The 18,527-nt window shown below is 36.7% G+C and overlaps 1 protein-coding gene across 1 annotated transcript in view; it reads left to right on the top strand.

Annotated features, from left to right (window-relative positions):
- Jmjd1c (jumonji domain containing 1C) overlaps positions 1 to 18,527 on the top strand; it is a 168,977-nt gene that overhangs the window by 53,777 nt on the left and 96,673 nt on the right. Inside the window, exon 3 of the mRNA XM_036167652.1 lies at positions 2,059 to 2,223. The gene's annotated coding sequence lies outside the window, so the exon portion shown is untranslated. The remainder of the gene's footprint in view (positions 1 to 2,058; positions 2,224 to 18,527) is intronic.

Raw genomic sequence — 18,527 nt, forward strand, 5'->3', positions numbered from 1 at the left:
TACTAGTGAAGAGAGTAGATATAGTTAGATGTTTGTTACTTAACATTTCATGACTGACTTGGCTTCCTCTGGTGCCTATTTTATAAATAAGAACATGAATATGATGATTACAAGCATACATATGTATATTGAGGAATGCTAGTTGATGTAATCTAGCATGTTCATGTATCACTGCTGTCTATTTATTTATCGAGATAAAAGTCTCATTATATATTTCTGACTGACTTGGAACTCTATGTAGACCATGTTGGCCCTAACTCACGAAAATCTGCTTGCCTCTGCCTCCCAGTACTAGGCTTAAGGCATGTTCCATGGTATTAGGCACTTTTATTTTTAGTATGAAGTAGTATTTGTGGTTAAGCAGCATTAGGATGCGGTTGCTGTTTGGTTTTGAATAAGCCACAAGACAGATTTCTCAAAGTTATGCAGTTCTTTTTCATTCAGTGTAAATTTAAACAATAGGTCTCTATTATACCAAGTAGGTATAACCAGCTTGCAGTTATTTACACTAAGTTAGCAATCACTAAATTTATCAGGGTGGGTTGCTCATGCTTGTAATTCCAGAATCTGGGAGCTGAGGAAGGGGATTACTGTGAGTTTCAAGGCCAGTGAGGGTTAAATTATGAGACCTTGTCTCCCAAAATACCAAAAAGAGTATTAAAGTAGAATGTAGTCATCTCAATTACCAAGGGACCGATTCTTAAAATTTATTGTTCTAATATCTCAGGATGTATTTATAATGTTTATTATGAAATAATTTCAGATTATTTTATCTTTAATCTTATAATCACATTAATAGTCATGGTTGTTCAAGCACCTCCCCCAAACCAAGTTTTTCTGAATTCCTAGTATTATGGTGACTAGTTTTCATTCAGTTGCAAAATGTTGATAAAGAATGGAATCGTCTTTTTCCTTTCTTAATCATAAGCACAATGATTAATCAGCAAAAAGAGCAGCAATATTTAAGCATACACCTACCTTTTCCTTCTAATTTAGTCATTTATGTTGTGATATTTTACACAGAAAGTTTAGTGGCTGCTTTAGTTTGCAGGTGAATGATCTAGGCATTGAAAATTAAAACAAAGAAACCAAAAAGAAAATACAATTTTTTGCTCCAAAGGGTTTTGTAGTATAGGTTAGGGAGACAAAAACAGCAATAACAGTGAGAAGCAAAATAAGTAAACAAACAAAAAATAAAAATAAAAATCCACCAAGCAAATGCAATGACCTAATAGCTCTCCAACTTGCAGCTGCCCCGTTTCAGAATATGGAATGTAGAGATCATTGTATGTGCCCCAACGATCTGCTGAGACTTGGTTGTTGTTGCTTTCTCATGAAAGAGTATTAGATTTTTCCAGATGTGTTTTCTGTACCATTGAAAATGTTATCCTTCCTCTACTAATGTGGTTTATTATGTTGATTGACTTGCATTATTAGCCATTTTCTACTAACTTTTGTGAATAATGCTTTATGCCAAATTCAGTTTATATGTTGTTTGTGGTTGGATTACCTCAGAGATAGGAGGAGTTATGACAAAGACCTTATGATTTGTAAAGCCTAGTATATTTTCTGTTTACCTTTTCTTTTTTTCTTTTTAATGATGAGGTTTCAGGCCTTTTGTATTTAATCATATAATACTCCATAGTACTGAACTGCACCTCTAGCTGCCTGTTTACTTTGGAAGATACTTCCCAACATTACAGTGATCAGTTACACATAGGTTTTTAGTGTGTGTTTCAGATATGCTGACTAATATGTGCTGATCAGCTGTTTTTTTAATTACTTTCCTTACCATGTAGTCCTTTTATGATTTATTTCCTTGTCATAGAAATAAGAAGGGCACTTGTTCTAAGAGAACACTACAAAGCTCCAGCAGTTGGGAGGCAAAACAGGAGGATCACAAGTTTGAGACTACTCTGTGCTATATATGATACTAAGACCTCATGCCCCAAACCTGTAATGTAATGTTAATAATGTCTTTTCTAATTCCATTTCATGGGTTAATATCATTGCTGTATATTGCTCATAAAATTGTGGGTTTTCTTTTTTTTTTCATAGGTGTACGTGGAATTTGATGACCTTGAATGGGATAAACGGGAGTGGGTTAAAGTTTATGAAGATTTTTCAACTTTCTTGGTGGAATACCACTTAATCTGGGCCAAAAGGAACGACCCTAGCCAGACTCAGGGATCAAAGAGCAGACAAATTCAATGGCCTGCACTGGTAAGATCTGTTCATGTTTTATTAAGTGTTTTCAGTTTTGTTTTTTTTTTAAGACGAGTAAGCATTGAATGTAAGTTGATATCTGTCTTGCCAATTATAGTTTTAATATTGGTGAAAAGTGTGATCTAGCAGAAGTTTTAAAGCACTATTGTAATTACCTGTTTTCTATGTCAGTTTGGTTAACATTTTCAGCATATTTAGTTAATTAATTGTTTGCTCTATCCAGTTAGTAAAAACTTGAATTTGGTTATAGACTGCTTGAAAAATAGTTGTCCAAATGTTTTCCATCTGGTGTAGAACAGCTTTGTTGAAAGAAGCTTTAAAGTGAAAGGGAGGCATTCGAATTTACGAAGCATCAGAATCACATGAGTGTTGTGGACAGTGATACATAGTTATGTGGTGGGTCAGATTAATTTATATCAGGAAATGGTCTAAGAAAATACTTTAATAAAAATGTCTTAGTTAGGGTTTTCTATTGTTGTAAAGAGACACCAGGACCATGGCAACTCGTATGAAGGAAAACATTTAATAGTGATGGCTCACTTACAGTTTCAGGGGTTTAGTCCATTATTATCATGGCGGGAAGTATGGCAGCATGGTGCTGGAGAAGGAGCAGAGAGTTCTACATCTGGATCCCTAGGCAGCAGAAGCAACTGTCCCACACTAGGCATAGCTTGAGCACAAGAGACCTCAAAGTCTACCCCCATAGTGGCATACTTCTTCCAACAAGGCCACTCCTACTCCAACCAGGCCATGCCTCCTAAATATTGCCACTCTATAGACCAACCATTAAAACACACAAGTCTGTGGGGGCCATATCTATTCAATCCACAAACATGAACTAAACAAGATTACTAAATTCTGGTAGGCAAGCCAGGCATGGTTGTATGTTCATTTAATACCAGAAATTTAGGAGGTAAAACAGGAGGATTGGATCAGGAGTTTAAGATCAGCATCATCTACATAGTGAGTTCTAGGCTAGCCTTGACATCCTTACTCTAAGAACACAAGAAAATTTTATTAGGAAAATAACCACATTTAACAGTTGTTACTGTTTACTGGCAAAATGCATAGCAAGTCATGAGCAGACAGTGGTTCCTTTAAACTAAACTAATCTCAAATTAGCCTGGTGGAAATCCTTTAAAAACCATTAAACAGGGTTGGGCAGATGGCTTAGGAGATAAAAACCTGTGCTCTTCTAGAGGACCTGAGTTTGGTTCTCAACACCTATTTTGGGTGGCTTTCAACTGCCTGTAACACCAGCTCCAGGATCCAAAGATATCACCTCTGTGGACACTTGCACACACATGACATATACAATTAGAGATGAACATAAATACACATAAATAAAAATAAAGCAAATCTTAAAAAAATGCACCAGTATTTCAGATGTCTGGTAATAACTGATGAATAAGTCAGGTTAGGTACTTTGAACCCCCAAACCCTAATAATAATTACTGAACTTGGGGCCTCATGCACACTAGGCAACTCCTCTGCCTGTCTCTAGCCTTCGAAGTTTTTAAAAGTGTAATTTACTTACATAATTTTTAAAACATTCAGCTAGTTAACTCGTCAGTACCTTTCTAAATGTCAAATAGAAATGTACTTCACCTATTTGACACTCTTTTGGAACAGTTTGAAGACATGTATGATTTAAAAAAATAGAGACTAGGCATGTAACTCAGTTTACTACTTGAATACTTGTGTAACATCCACATGTTCCTGAATTAAACATAAATAGAATAAATAAATAATATAAGAGAAAAAGAGTGAATGAAGTAAATTGAACCAATAGCATTTTAAAAGAAATTAAAATTTGAAAAATGATTTCCATAAACTATAGTTTTAGATATAAACTTCCAAGAAACAAAGATAATCATTCATCCACAGGCTTAAACTAATTCATTGAATGAATATATTCCAGTATAAAAAAATATATTAAGCCCAGGTTGTGTAAATTCGTACACCTTTGATTCTAGCAGGTGAAGCTCAGAGAGTTCCATGAAAGCCTGGTCTACATAGTGAATTTCTGGCCAGCCAGGGCTATGTATTGAGACCCTGACCAAATAAACTAAATTTCACAAACAGAGTTAAATGGGTCACATATCAGGTTTAATGACATGGATCAACAACAACAAACAATTTAGCAGTTCTAACATGTTTGAATTTCTTGTTAGTTTTTAGATTTTCGTTACTGATGTGACGCTAGTGATCATCTAGCTTCTCATTCTGGGAATATTTTAGTTGAAAAGAGAATATTAGTCATCTAATATACAATGGAGTATACTAAGAACCAAGCTTTTACATTAGATTTCAAATCTTGACTATTATTTACTATGAGTTTCTGGGCTAAGATACATTATTTATTCTCTATATGGCTCATTTTGTTTATTATAGTAGCTACTGCACAAGATTTTTAAAAATTAAACAAGAAAATATATAGCTCAGAAATTCAGGATAGCATTGGAATGAGTTTTGGCCCTATGTAGTCTTTGAAGGGTATCGTCACAAGATCATATTTACTTTTGATACCTATTTTTGTTAGAGGGCTTTCCAGAACCAACTCAGGTTTGATAATTTCCTGGAACTTATAGAACTTAATTTCTTGGAACTTACAGAACTTAGTGAAAATTAATAAAACACTTAAGCCTAAATTTGCTATTTGGGAATTTTGGGCTAGTATGTATTCCTAATTAGCTGGAGGATTATTTACTCAGGGAAAGTGAAGGACCAGAGCAAGAAGGACAAAATGACATCAAAATCAACATGGGCATGCAGTTAGAAACCCATCCAACCACCTCATGCAAAAGCAATTATTTTCTTTAGTATGTATGTGCATGTGTGAATATATGCAGGTGGTTGTGGAGGCTGAGAGCCTAGGATCCTCCTGGAGCTGGAATTGCAGATGGTTGTGAGCCACTTGATGTTGATGCTGGAAACTGAACTCTGATCCCTTGAAAGAGAATTTTGTACTTTTAACTTTTGAGCCATCTCCTGCCTTCTTATAAGCAACTTCTAAACTGCTTTATTGTCTTTAAATTTTTTAAAAAATAGAATATATTGTTTCTGTGTGTAAATGGGTGTGTACATGTATGGAAGTCAGAAGATAGCTGTCACACTTCTTTCTGCTCTGTGGGTTCCTGGAGATCAAATTTAGGTTGTCAGACTTGGTAGCAAACACCTTTACCCCACTCAGCTGTCTGTCGGTCCCTGATAGTGATTTTAAAAGCATTATTATATTGGTAATATAATGTAGCTGCAGTTATAGGAAGCTGTGAGCCACCAGACATGGGTATTGGCAATTGAATTCATGTCCTGTAGAAGAGCAGCTAGTGTGGGTGGGGAGTCTCCTCCCCTCAGTTTTTAAGGTGTCACTGTGTAGTACTAGCTTGCCTGGAACTTCATAGGTAGTACAAATTGGCCTCAAAATTGTGGTGATCAGGTCTTTCTTGCCTTTAATCTCAGCACTGGAAAGGCAGAGGCAAAGTGATCTCTGTGAGTTCAAGGTCAGCCTGATCTACATAGTAAGTGCTAGAACAACCAGGGCTATGTAGAGAGATCCTGTTTCAAAAACCACAAATTTGTGACAGTCCTTCTGCCTCTGCATCCTAAGTGCTTGGATTATAGATGTGTACCCTATTGTCCATTTTATTTGATGCTGGGGATTGAACTCAGAGCTTTGCGCATATTATCCAAGCAACTCTACCATCTGAGGTATATTCCTAGCTCAGCAGAAAAGTACTTCTATTAAGGCTTACTACACTGTAGGTAGTTTTCTTTGTTGTTTATATCATTCCTTCGAGTGTCTCTGACCGCTGTGTAAAGTTGGCTGGTTTAAGTTCTATGAAGAGAACTGGGACAAGCATGCTGAAAGGCTTACGTAACTGAATGGTATTAGCTTTAAAAGTAAATCTTAGTGTACCTTCTTGTGTATTTCCTCGGGCATCCTTTGTTAACTGTTTGCCATTTCAGACTTTGGAAACTGTTTTCCCCTCTCTTCCTCTTTAAACTTTTCCTTTGTAAACACATTGATTTTTTTTTTTTAATAATCCTTGTTTTGTGTATGTTTGTGTACACATCTGTACAGTGAACTGTATCTCCAGTCTGTGAATTCCTTGTATAGAACTACTTTGTTAAATGTGATTTTTGATACTTTAAGGTTCTAAAGTTCAAGTATAAATTAGAACAACTAAGAATACCTTTCCAAACCCATGTAATAGTCTCTAAAGCTGGGGAAACCTGAAGGTGAGTATTCAGTCTTAAGACATCCTAGGCATTTCAGGTAAGAAAAAAAAAAAATCTATCCTGAGTATTTTTCGTATTTTCTCTGAGGGTCAGTGTGTAAACTGTATCAAAGTAATTCACTTTTACAGTATAAAAAGGAAGGTCTAAGCCGTTATAGATCAAGTGTTTTAAATTTCCCATTTTCTAGTGAACAGTGTCAGAAAGTATCTTGTATTATAACAGATGAGTATGAAAAATGTCTTGTATTTGGTAATTTATGAAGTGTGGTTAATAAGTATCTATGTGGTGCTGATGTATGGGAGCAGATTTTATCTCTTACAGTCATCATCTATACTCTGGATAAGGTTTTTTATTTTCATGTAAAATAAACGGCTTCAAACTTAGTTTTTTTTTTTTTTTCTCATTATAATATAGCAAGTTTTCCTATAAATAGCCTCATGGCACACAAACAAGCCCACCCACATACACACACAAACTGTGAAAATTAAAAATAAATTAATTTTACTTAATAAGAACTTCCTGTAGCCGGGCAGTGGTGGTGGCGGCGGCGCACGCCTTCCTGTGTATTACTATGATTGGGGAAACTGAGTCATAAACCTTATTATCAACATGTTAAAAAAAAACCCTTTGCTCTGTATTAAGGAGTGTCAGGTTCTTTTGTTGAATCGTAGTGTTAACATCATTGCTACATACATCTTAAGATAACTTGCTTCTTGAGGTAAACATGTTGCCTATGAACTTTTAGGCAGCCTATTAATTACTGTGTTGGATTTGACCAGTAGTTCTCAACATGTGGGTTGTGATACCATTGGAGCTAAATGACCCTTTAATCGGGGTTGCCTAAGACCACCTACATATCAGATATTTACATTACAATTCATACTAGGAACAAAATTACAGTTATGAAGTAGCAATGAAAATAATTTTATAGTTGTGAGTCACCACAACATGAGGAATTGTATGAATTGTATTAAAGGGTCTCAACATTAGGAAGGTTGAGAACTACTGGAGTAGAGTATTCTAGTCCTAAGTCCTTACATTTGACGTAATAAACTGTTAGTAGAAACAAAACATGCCTGTGATTTCTGTAGTTTCATATTAATCATAGCTCAAGGCCAGTCTTTGAATGTGCATCTTCAGGGTCTCATGTTCTAAGGAAATAGCATTTATCAGTTTCTAGTGAGTTACATCAAGACATCTGAAAGATGAGTCTTTTTATCAAATGTCAAGCTTTGTGGCTTGTTGATGACACTTGAGTGCATTCTTATCATTGGTAAGCATCTTTGGCAAATGGCTGAAGAAATCAATGGCTCAACAGTTTAGAGCACTGTTTGCTCTTGCAAGGACCCGAGTTTAATTCCCAGCACCCACGCAAAGTGTCTTAATTATGCATAACCCCAGGGGGTCTGATGACATCTTCTGGCCTCTGCTGACACCAGGTTTGCATGTGGTGCACATATGTATGTTCAGGCAAAACATCCATGCATATTAAACAAAATTTCACAAAGCAACACATGGCTAGTATAGTCATGTTCCATATAGGACTTATTTACTATGTGACTTCTCTCTATATAATGATCACCCACTGAGATTATAATGAAGCTGAAAAGTGATGGCACCTTATATATAGATTTGGGACACCTTTTCTCTCTGTGGTTTTTTTTTTTAAATTAAGGTGATTTTAAAAAATAATTTATTTATGTGTATTGGTATGAAGGTGTCAGATTCCCTGGAACTCGGGTTATAGACAGTTGTGAGCTGCCATGTGGGTGCTGGGAGTTGAACCCAGGTCCTCTGGAAGAGCAGACAGTGCTCTCGACTGCCGAGCCATCTCTTCAGCCCCCTTTTCTGTGTTTTTATATACACAAATATTTAGCTTATGTTTTAATTGCCTGAGTATTCAACATAGTAATGTGCTTTATTGTTTTGGTGACTAGAAGCAATGGTCTAGGTAAGTAGTAGTAGGCTTATACTTTGTAGATTTGTGTGCCTGCGTGCGCACGCACGCACGCACGCGCGCGCACACACACACACACACACACACACACACACATGTTTGTTTTTGTTTTTCAAGTCAGGCTTTCCCTGTGTAGCTTTGCGCTTTTCCTGGAACTCACTTGGTAGCCCTGGCTGGCCTCGAACTCACAGAGATCCACCTGCCTCTGCCTCCCGAATCCCAGCACTCGGGAGGCAGAGGCAGGTGGATCTCTGTGAGTTCGAGGCCAGCTTGGTCTACAGAACTAGTCCAGGACAGGCTCCAGAGCTACAGAGAAACTCTGTCTCGAAAAACCAAAAAAAAAAAAAAAAAAAAAAAAAAAAATTGTCTACTGATAATGATTGTTAGAACATGTCCCCATAATTAGTTGATATACAACTATACTTAGAACATTTTTAGCTTTTAACTTTTTAAATTTTAATATAAAATTACAATTGTTTGGGGTTGGAGTTACGGTTTAGCAGATAAAAGTACATAACTCTTCTTGCAGAGGACCCGGTTTTGGTTCCATGCAACCACAGTAGTAACTTACAACTATATGTAACTTCAATTCCCAGGGATCTGATTCTGCCTTCTGACCTCTATGGACACCAGGCATACCAACAGTGCACAGATATACATTTAGACAAAAGACAAAACAGCCAGACAAAAATATATATAAATGTATCTTTTTAAAGGCGAAAATTGTTTTTAACATGAACTTTGGGATACGTATCTTGGTTGATATTAATATAATTTCTTTATTGTATTTTCATGATGAAATTTATTTATTGAGAGTTTCATGTATTTCAAGTTACCCTGAAATTCTCTGTAGGTGAGGATGGCTTTGATATTCTGATCCTACCTCATCCTGGTTTACAGGTCTGTCACCATGTCAACAGTGATACGGAGATTAGATTTGTGTATGCACCTTACCAACTGTTCTGCTGCTGCAGAGAGACCACAACCAAGTCATCATATGAAAGAAAGTCTGAAACGGGGCTTGCTTACAGTTTGAGAGTTTACATCTGAATCAGAAGCATCAGACAGAGAAGAAGAGACACTGGGCCTGGTGTTAGCTTTTGAAACCTCAAAGCCCATCCCTACTCCCCAGTGACACACCTCCTGAAACAAGGCCAGACTTCCCAGCCTTTTAGAAATAGTCCCTAACTGGGAACCAAACATTCAAATATGGAAACCCATAGGGCTGTTGTCATTCAAACCACCACACTAACCCCCATGACTCAATTTTTAAAGAGAAGAAAAAGTGTATAGCACAGGCTTTAAAAGTACTTTCTTTTGCTCCTTTATGCCAGGAGTAACTAAAATTGATGGGGTGTTCTCCATTTTCAAAATTTTTTCTCTGTTTAGTTGTATGTATTAACAAGTCTATTTAATAGTTGGTGTGGTGAAAAAGGAAGACCTTGATTTAAATTAGGTATTTCATCAGTTTGGATATTCATCATAAGCAGAACTATAAAGAGTCCTTTTGAGGCCTCACAGAGGTTAGTGCTTTGCTAATAAAACATCACTTAATATCCAAAAGGTTTTGTTTTTCATTTACAGTTCAATCAATACATAGTAGTACAGCTTTGCATCTCACTGCTGTCTGTTGAGACCTAAATCTGTGTGAGAGAGAGTTTATATGTGTACAATGTATTCTTGAGATTTTTTTATTTAACATTTTATTTCCTATTTTATATTTCTTCTTGGTAATTCTAAAGAGATAATATAAGTAAATCTAATACTGTCTCATAAATTTAAAAAGCATAAATTTAAAAAGTGCATATTCAACACTTTCTTTTTACAAAAGAAGTAAGATTAGTGGGAAAAATCAGATGGATAGTTATATTTGCATAAATACACTTAAAGGTATTTGTCAAGGATACATAAGACACCAAAGATCATAGTTACCATTGTGTATGTTTTCAGGAGAGGGGAATCAGCCTGGTGTAATGGAAACAGAGAAGAGGGGAGAAAGGTGTGTGTGTGTGTGTGTGTGTGTTTGTTTCAAGCTGGTTTGGAATTGATGATCTTTATCGGGCCTCTTTCTTGATTACCAGTTTGCATCACCACACTCCCATTATACTTTTTTCCTCATGTTGTTTTATTTAGTTTGGATATGATTTAAATATATAGTTCTACTAGTAAAAAATTAAAACATGTTTGTTTATTGATCCTTTTTTAGATGTAATAATTTTTTTAATTTTTGAGACAGGGTCTTATGTATTTCTGGTTGTCTTGGAACTATCTATATAGATCAGGATTACCTTGAACTTAGAAATCTACCTGCTTTTGCCACCATGTCCAGCACCAACAAAATTCATTTCTTAGTTTCTAATCTAATGCTCTTGTATTAAAAACATTCTCCCAGCACTCGCGAGGCAGAGGCATGAGGAATTGTGTGAGTTCTAGGCCAGCCTGGTCTGCAGAGCGAGTTCTAGTACAGACTCCAAAACTACACAGAGAAACTCTATCTTAAAAAACAATAACCAAAACAAACAAACAAACAAACAAAAAATTTATGAGATTGGATATTTATGTACCTGTATAAATTATTTTTGTTTCTTTTATTCTATACTAAATAATAATGGAAGTTTATTTATAATGTTACCTGTGGGGGTCAACTAGTAGAAAGCTGTTGTGCAACATTTAAGTCTTAAACTGTACTCTTTACTAGTAGATTAATTTTAAAATGGCATTCTAAGTCATTAGAATGTGGTGGTATGGATCTCTGCTCTCAGTACTCTGGAGGTAGAAGCAGGAAGATCAGGGAGATCATGGTACCCCTCAGATACATAGAGTTTGAGGCCAGGCTCTGTGTGATTCCCTGCTTTCAACAAGAGAACAGTTTTTCCCAATGGCTCAGGTTAAGGCACTGGCCACCAAGCCTGGTGACTCAGTCTGTCACCTTAACCAAATTGTGGAAGGAGAGAAATGGCTTCCTCTAACTGTCCACTTGACTGTCCCTGTGAATGATAGGGTTCACAGGAGTACCACTCTCCCTCTGAAATACTAGTAAATGTAACTTCAATATTTAAATCCACCATCAAAGGCATTTTAATTAAACTAAGTTATGTTACTAATGTGGAATGATACTTTAAGGATATTAAAACTAGCATCAGGGCTAGGGTGTAGCTCAGTAGTCATGCTGGCTTCTCATGCTAGAGGCCCTGGAGTGTGGGGCACTAGGTGCAAAGTTGAAGGAGAGACCAGAAGTTTGCTGTTCTCAGGTGTATCAACGTAAATAAATGTCCATACGTCTTTTGGCACTGCAGCACAACACCATCACATGTAAATTCATGCTCTAGGACTGTGCAGTTGTGTTACAAAAACCAAAACAAGACAAAATAAACCCCCCATACAAAGCTTATATTTTATCAAGTTTACAGTTTTATATTTGGTTATATTTATAGCCATCCTTCTTTGGTGGCATGTCAGCTGTGGGCCACACAAATGTTACTTAATACACACATTGACTCATAGATGCTATTCATTTTGCACATTTGGAGAAAACATATATTTACTGGTACTGGCTGTCCTCCCATCCTGTCCCTGGCACCCCACACCCCCATCAATATATGTTTCCATTTGTTTAGGATCTTGTAAGATGGTTCTTAAATGGTCTTATAAATAAAAACAAACAAACAAACAAAAAACAGCAGCCAGGTATTGGAGCGAAAGCTGGAAGATCAGAGAGACAGAACAAGCCACAGCCAACCCCAACTCGCCAACTCCTCAGCCAATTCTGTTTCCACAAATCCTCAGTCTGTAAACCTCTGAGTCCTCACCAGGAACGGATCTCAGCTGAACTGCTTAAAAGCTTCTAGCTCCTGGTCTTCATGCCTTATATACCTTTCTGCTTCCTGCCATCATTTCCTGGAATTAAAAGTGTGTTTCTTTCCCAAGCAAGGACCTGAAATCTCAAATGCTGGGATTAAAGGTGTGTGCCATCATGCCTGGCTCTGTTTCCAGTATGGCCTTTAAATCACAGAGATCTAGATGGATCTCTGCTTCTGGAATGCTAGGGTTAAGGGTGTATGCCAGCACTGTCTGGCCTCTATGTCTAATCTAGTGGCTGTTCTCTTCTCTGACCCCAGATAAGTATTTTTAGGGTATACAATATATTGGGGGACACAATATCTCACCACAGGATCTTAAGTTATACCCATAGATAAAGGTCAGTTTTTCTTCCCTGTACCTTGCAAATCTTGTTTATCAATCCTTATCTGGTGGTTTTAGTTATTTATTACTTTTTTTGGTGTGTGTGTGTGTGTGTGTGTGTGTTTGTGTGTTTGTGTTTGTGTTTGGTTTTTGGAGACAGGGTTTCTCGGTAGTTTTGCACCTTTCCTGGAACTCACTCTGTAGCCCAGCTGGACTCGAACTCACAGAGATCTGCCTGGCTCTGCCTCCCGAGTGCTGGGATTAAAGGTGTGTGCCAACATGCCCGGCTCTTATTTATTACTCTTAAGGTAAAATCTTATACAACATTTTAAACACATAGAGAAATACAATTTTTGTGCAGCAAATTTTTTTCTTTGCCAGTGATTTTCTAATTTTTTCAAATGTTCACAGTGTTGATTAAAACACAGATAAGTGTTGGGTGCAGTCACTGAAGTCATCTTTGTATCATTGTTGATGGCAAAATGATAACTGCTTTGAAGGAATTTTTTAAATTAAAAACTACACAGAAAGCATTGGGGGTGTCAACTTGGTGGTAGGATATATGCTTAGCATACATGAGGCTCTGGATTTAATATTTAGTACTAAAAATCAAACCACTGTGACTGAATACTTTTTCAGTTGGTAGATTAGCACACATAGAAAATACAATAATCATATAGCATACCAAATTAAATGAAGGTGGCTTCTTAAGTATCTGGGATTCCTTGTGTGTTAAGCCCTTCCCAGATACTTTAAAGGCTACATAAGTAAAATTCTGGGACACTACCTTGTTACCTTATTGTATTCATGCTAGCTGGAATTAACTAGTTATTATTTACTTTTAAGAGAAATAATACTAGTTACAAATTTTTCATAATTTCTTAATTTATGAAAAGTTTCTGTTTTTATTCATATATAATAGTGATTTGAAAACCAGTGGGGTCAGAGGTTTGTCTGTGAATATACTTTACCTCATTATTATCTTTGTAAGGGGAAAACAAAATAATTGACTCATTAGATGCAGATAATGAGTCCCTTTTAAAGACTACTGAGGCATCTGGCAGGTTTATTAGTGTGGACCATATATATACTGAGTTCCTCAGAGCGAATAGGCTAGTCTCTAATTTTGAAAGCACTGTGTTGGTGAAATTATTAAGGCCACTCCACATAGTTAAAAGGGAGTTTATTTTGTGGGGTAACTTACAAATGAAGGGATAGGTTGTAGGGTCTGGCAAAGGTATGGTGCAGTCCGGCGGTGTTCTCTGGAGAACTCTGCTTGGTCTACCTCCAGCGTCCAGGGTCCCAGAACCAAGAGAAGCCTCTCCTCTCCATCCTGGGTCTTCAGCTTCCTCCCTCTGCCCTGCCTTGTGTGCATGACCATTACCGAAGCCTCAATGGGGGTTGGAACTTCCAGGCCAAGGCTGGGATGGCTATCCACTACAGCACTATGCTCTACCTTTGGCTTTCGGAAGTAAGTTAAAGCAAAACAGTTCTTTGGCATGAAGTGCATTACCTTAGGTGACTTAGACAGCACAAAATGATGATCAAGCCCAGGACATATAAAAACCATCATGGATCCTTTCCACAAAATGAAAAGAGGTCAGAGCTTAGAGAAGAATTTGTTTATAATAGACCTTTATGTATTTGTTTTCTGAGTCAAAATCTGGATTGATTACTCTTTAGATTTGTTGCAAGACTATGTAAACTTGGAGTTGCAGTTGACTATTTTTTATAAGTAAGGTTTTCTTATTTACAAAGTATATCATTTCTTTCCTGTATCCCTTGTGTTCCCATCTCTAGCTGTGCTCTGTCATCTGGTGGAAATGGCCCTGAGATGCTTCTTTGAGAAATGATTCTTGAATGGCACATTTTAAAAACTTCTTTGAAGTAGTATGCATGTATGTGGACTTAATACTTTGGAAGTAAATCTTCGATATTTTTAAATGGAATCATTGTGTTGGAATACTTTCTAACCTGCTAATTCAGAAACCTGATGACTTTCTATTTCCTGATTCTTTGAACACCCTTTCCTCCTTCTTGTCGTTGTACTTTTTTCTTTTTTTAGTTTGTAGAATGTTCTCTTTATACCCAAGTTTCTGAAATTTGATTGTGATGTTTCTTTGAATCCCAGTATTGAAGCTTAACTTAACCTTCTTCAGTCTTGGGAAATAGTCTTTAATCCTCTTCTCTCCTTTCTATTTTCTGTTTTCTTGTTTGGTGATAGGCTCCTTGCCTTTTCTCTTAGGAAGGAACCAGTTTCTTTGGTAAGGATGAGTCTGTCAGGGTTCTGGGTACAAACTGAGCGGGGAAGACTGAAGTTCTTGGTCTTTAGCTATTAGTTGCTAATCGGTTTAGTTATGATGGAATGCAGAAGTGACTTTGAGTTATTCTCTAGAGACACTCTTTATTGATTTTGGAGACAAGCTCTCTCTTCCTTTGTAGACTAGGCTGACTTTGAATTCAGAGATCTGTCTGCCTCTGCCTGGAGTGCTGGGATTAAAGGAGTACCAGAGCTGCCCTGCCCAAGAGAAATCCTCTAACAAAATTTTATATATATAAAACTACCTTATCTAGTGTTATTTAAGCTTTGATAAATGAGGTAGAATGATTGACCACAGTGCATCCTTACCCTAATGCATATGATAGTTGTGATGAATGATCATCATGATCAGTTAATCTCCTGGGAGATGTACCCTGAGCTGCTCAGTGAGGGAGTTTTCAGAAAGGTTGGACAGAGAAGGGAAGACCTACCCTGAGTGTGGACAGCGTTGTTATATGGCCAGTGTCCAGGAGTGACTAAAAGGGAAAGGAATGGTTGAGCAAGTCGTTCATCTGTTTTCCTGCTTTATGGCTGTCATAGCTGCCTCATAGTCCTGCCACTCCGCCTTCTTATACAGTGACAGAGGACTATCAATCCAGGAGCCACAGTACACCCTTCCTTAAGTGGTTTTATTAATTATTTTGTTACAGTAAAAAGAAAAGCAATACGTCTAGAGAAGTGAGCCCCTTATACAATTACTTATATTTACTCCAATGTTTATGTAATATATTACTTTAATGGTAGTGTGATGTTAATAGTTACTGTTATTTAACATTCCTTCAATTGTCCTATAGATTTAAAGATGGAAACATTTAATAATAATTATTGTACTTGCATACATACATATTTTCAAAATATTTTGAATTTTTAAAGATAAAAATGTAGATTAAGTATTAATGTATTAAAAAAATATAGCTTCCTCTCACACATAACCAGTCCAAATTTTAAAGATCAAACTGCAGAAGCTATACTGATTCAAAAATTAGTCTAAAATTAGTGTATCATATATATTCTGGTATGGAGTTGGGGATTGAACCCAGGATCTTGCATATGTTAGGTAAATGCTCTACCACCAAGTCATAGTCCTAGTTTTCATGGAGGTATGTGTGAAGTACATTATTACCTGACCACTTACTGCTGAAACACCTAATGGTTTTTACATAACATTTGTACTGGTGCTGTCTCTGTTCTTTCTTGCCCTTATTCTTTGTTGGAGATCAAACCAGTGCTTGTGCCTGCCTGGCAACAGTTCAACTACTTTGCTGCAGTCCTAGCCTGTATATTATCTAGTTAAACATGGCCTATATGCAGTATTCATTACCTGAAACTGTATCACTCTATGTATGACTATAATATATCTTAGTTTATGTTAAAAAAAAATTAAAGACAAAAAGAAGCAAAGTTTCATTGTTTAACTCCTTTTCCCTTCTACAACATAATCCTCTACCTAAATATCCTATGTATTAGAGGCTAAGAATTATTCACTGTGAATTTTATTAACAATATGGTGAACCATCCTGAGATACTACTCACACATGACACAATTCTGTAACAATAGTCTGTTCATTCATCATTCGTGCCTTTGTCCATATGTATTTTCTAGTTTCACTAATCTTTTTGTATATAATTTTGATACAGCTGCTTCTGAAATTACCATAGATTGTATGGTAAGAAATTTTTATCTAACTCTAGATTCAATAGGCATTAAAAGTTTACAAATAAATATTTAGTGGTAATAAGTCATAAAGAAATTTTCATTGAAACAGTTCTTTGGTTTACTTACAATTTTAAAATTTTATTAAAGAAAAAATTTTATTAAAGAGGAGTGTAAATGTACATACATACAGCTGGTCACGTGTCATCCAAACTCCAGGGCAGACTGAAGAGCATGCATACATGCCTAGTGTTCAGCTCCCTTCTCGTGCTCTTAGCCCAGGACTCAAACTAAAAGAGGGAATGGTATGACTTAGTTATGCTTTTTATTGCTGTGAAGAGACACCATCCCTATGGCAACTCTTATAAAGGAAAATTTGCTGACATTATGTTCCCCAATATATTGTGCACCTTAATAAACTTATCTAGGGTCAGAGGACAGAACAGCCATTAGATATAGAGGCCAGAAAATGGTGGCACTCACACCTTTAATCCTAGCATTCCAGAGGCAGAGATCCAGAGTTCAAAGCCAAACTGGAAACAGTCAGGCATGGTGACTCACGCCTTTGATCCCAGGAAGCAATGGCAGAAAGGAGAAAGGTATTTAAGGCCCGAAAACCAGGAACTAGAGCTGGTTAAGCTTTTAGGCTTTTGAGCAGTAGCAGTTCAGATAAGATTCATTTGAATGAAGACTCAGGCTTCCAGTCTGAGGATCAGCTGAGGAATTGGGGAGGTGAGGTGGCTGTGGCTTGTTCTGCTTCTCTGATCTTCCAGTGTTGACCCCAGTACCTGGCTCCAGGTTTGTTTTTACTAATAAGACCTTCTAACAATTTGTGCTACAACTAATGATAAATGTTAATATTTTACATTACCATTAAAATATTGGCTGAATATTTGATACTGCTGGGCAGAGAGCATCTTCAACATTTTTCAGAATTGTGATTGATATTCTGATGATGTGATTGTCAAGACTGAGAATGATACTTTGGAATAAATACATAATACCAAGTGGAAGAAATATGTTTAGGGCCTTTTCAAAAATTACTGGAAATTCGGACCTAAACCCCAAGCTAAAGTCAGAATATAACATTTAAGTCAGAAACTCAAACAGCATTTTTTTTTTTTCCCGCGCCCGTGCACGGGGTGTGTGTGTCATCGAGGGGGTCGAGACCTGGTTTCTCCATGTAGACTTGGCTGTCCTGGAACTTGCTCTGTAGAACAGGCTGGCTCTGCCTCTGTGTATTTGTGTCCAGCCTGGTCTACAGAATGAGTTCCAGGGCTATGCAGAGAAACCCTGTCCTGAAAAACCAATCAATCAATAAATAAATAGGAAAAAAAGAATGCAATATGTGTACATATATATGCCTAAAAAGTAAAATAATTACTAAAATACACTTGTTTGATTAGCCAAAATGAACTTATTTTCCAACCTTGTAGAAGCATGATTTTCAGAGGAAATGGTACTAAAAGTTTCAGGACTAGTCTTTGGAAGGGTTATTCTATTAAGGGATCCTTTAAAGGAATCTTGGTGAACACCTTTGTATGCTGTAGAAGATGTAGCTGAAGAAATACCACACATTTATTTATTTGAAGTTTGGCGGTAAAGCGTAGTCTGAGGTCTTGGAGGAGGTTTTGCTTGTGCTGTCAGCAGATTAAATGACTGAGGAGTTGCTGTCTATGATCTCTGGCTCTGTTCCACCCAGTCCAAGTTCTCAGGGTCTTCCTATACAGGCGAATTCCATAGTTGGTGTTCTTGTTGTAGCTGATGGTTCCAATAATAAGTTCATTTTGCGTCTTAGAATAACTTGACATTTAATTTCCTGCCAACTTAGTAAAAAGTAGTTTACTAATACAAATGATTAATTAAAATATGCTTTTTTTTTTTTTTCTCTTGAGAACGATCCTATTTGAAGTAAGGTAGCTGACTTCTTTTTCTTTTTTTTTAAA

Source organism: Onychomys torridus, chromosome 18 (assembly GCF_903995425.1).
Source record: "Onychomys torridus chromosome 18, mOncTor1.1, whole genome shotgun sequence".
In the NCBI taxonomy this organism is placed as follows: Eukaryota; Metazoa; Chordata; class Mammalia; order Rodentia; family Cricetidae; genus Onychomys; species Onychomys torridus.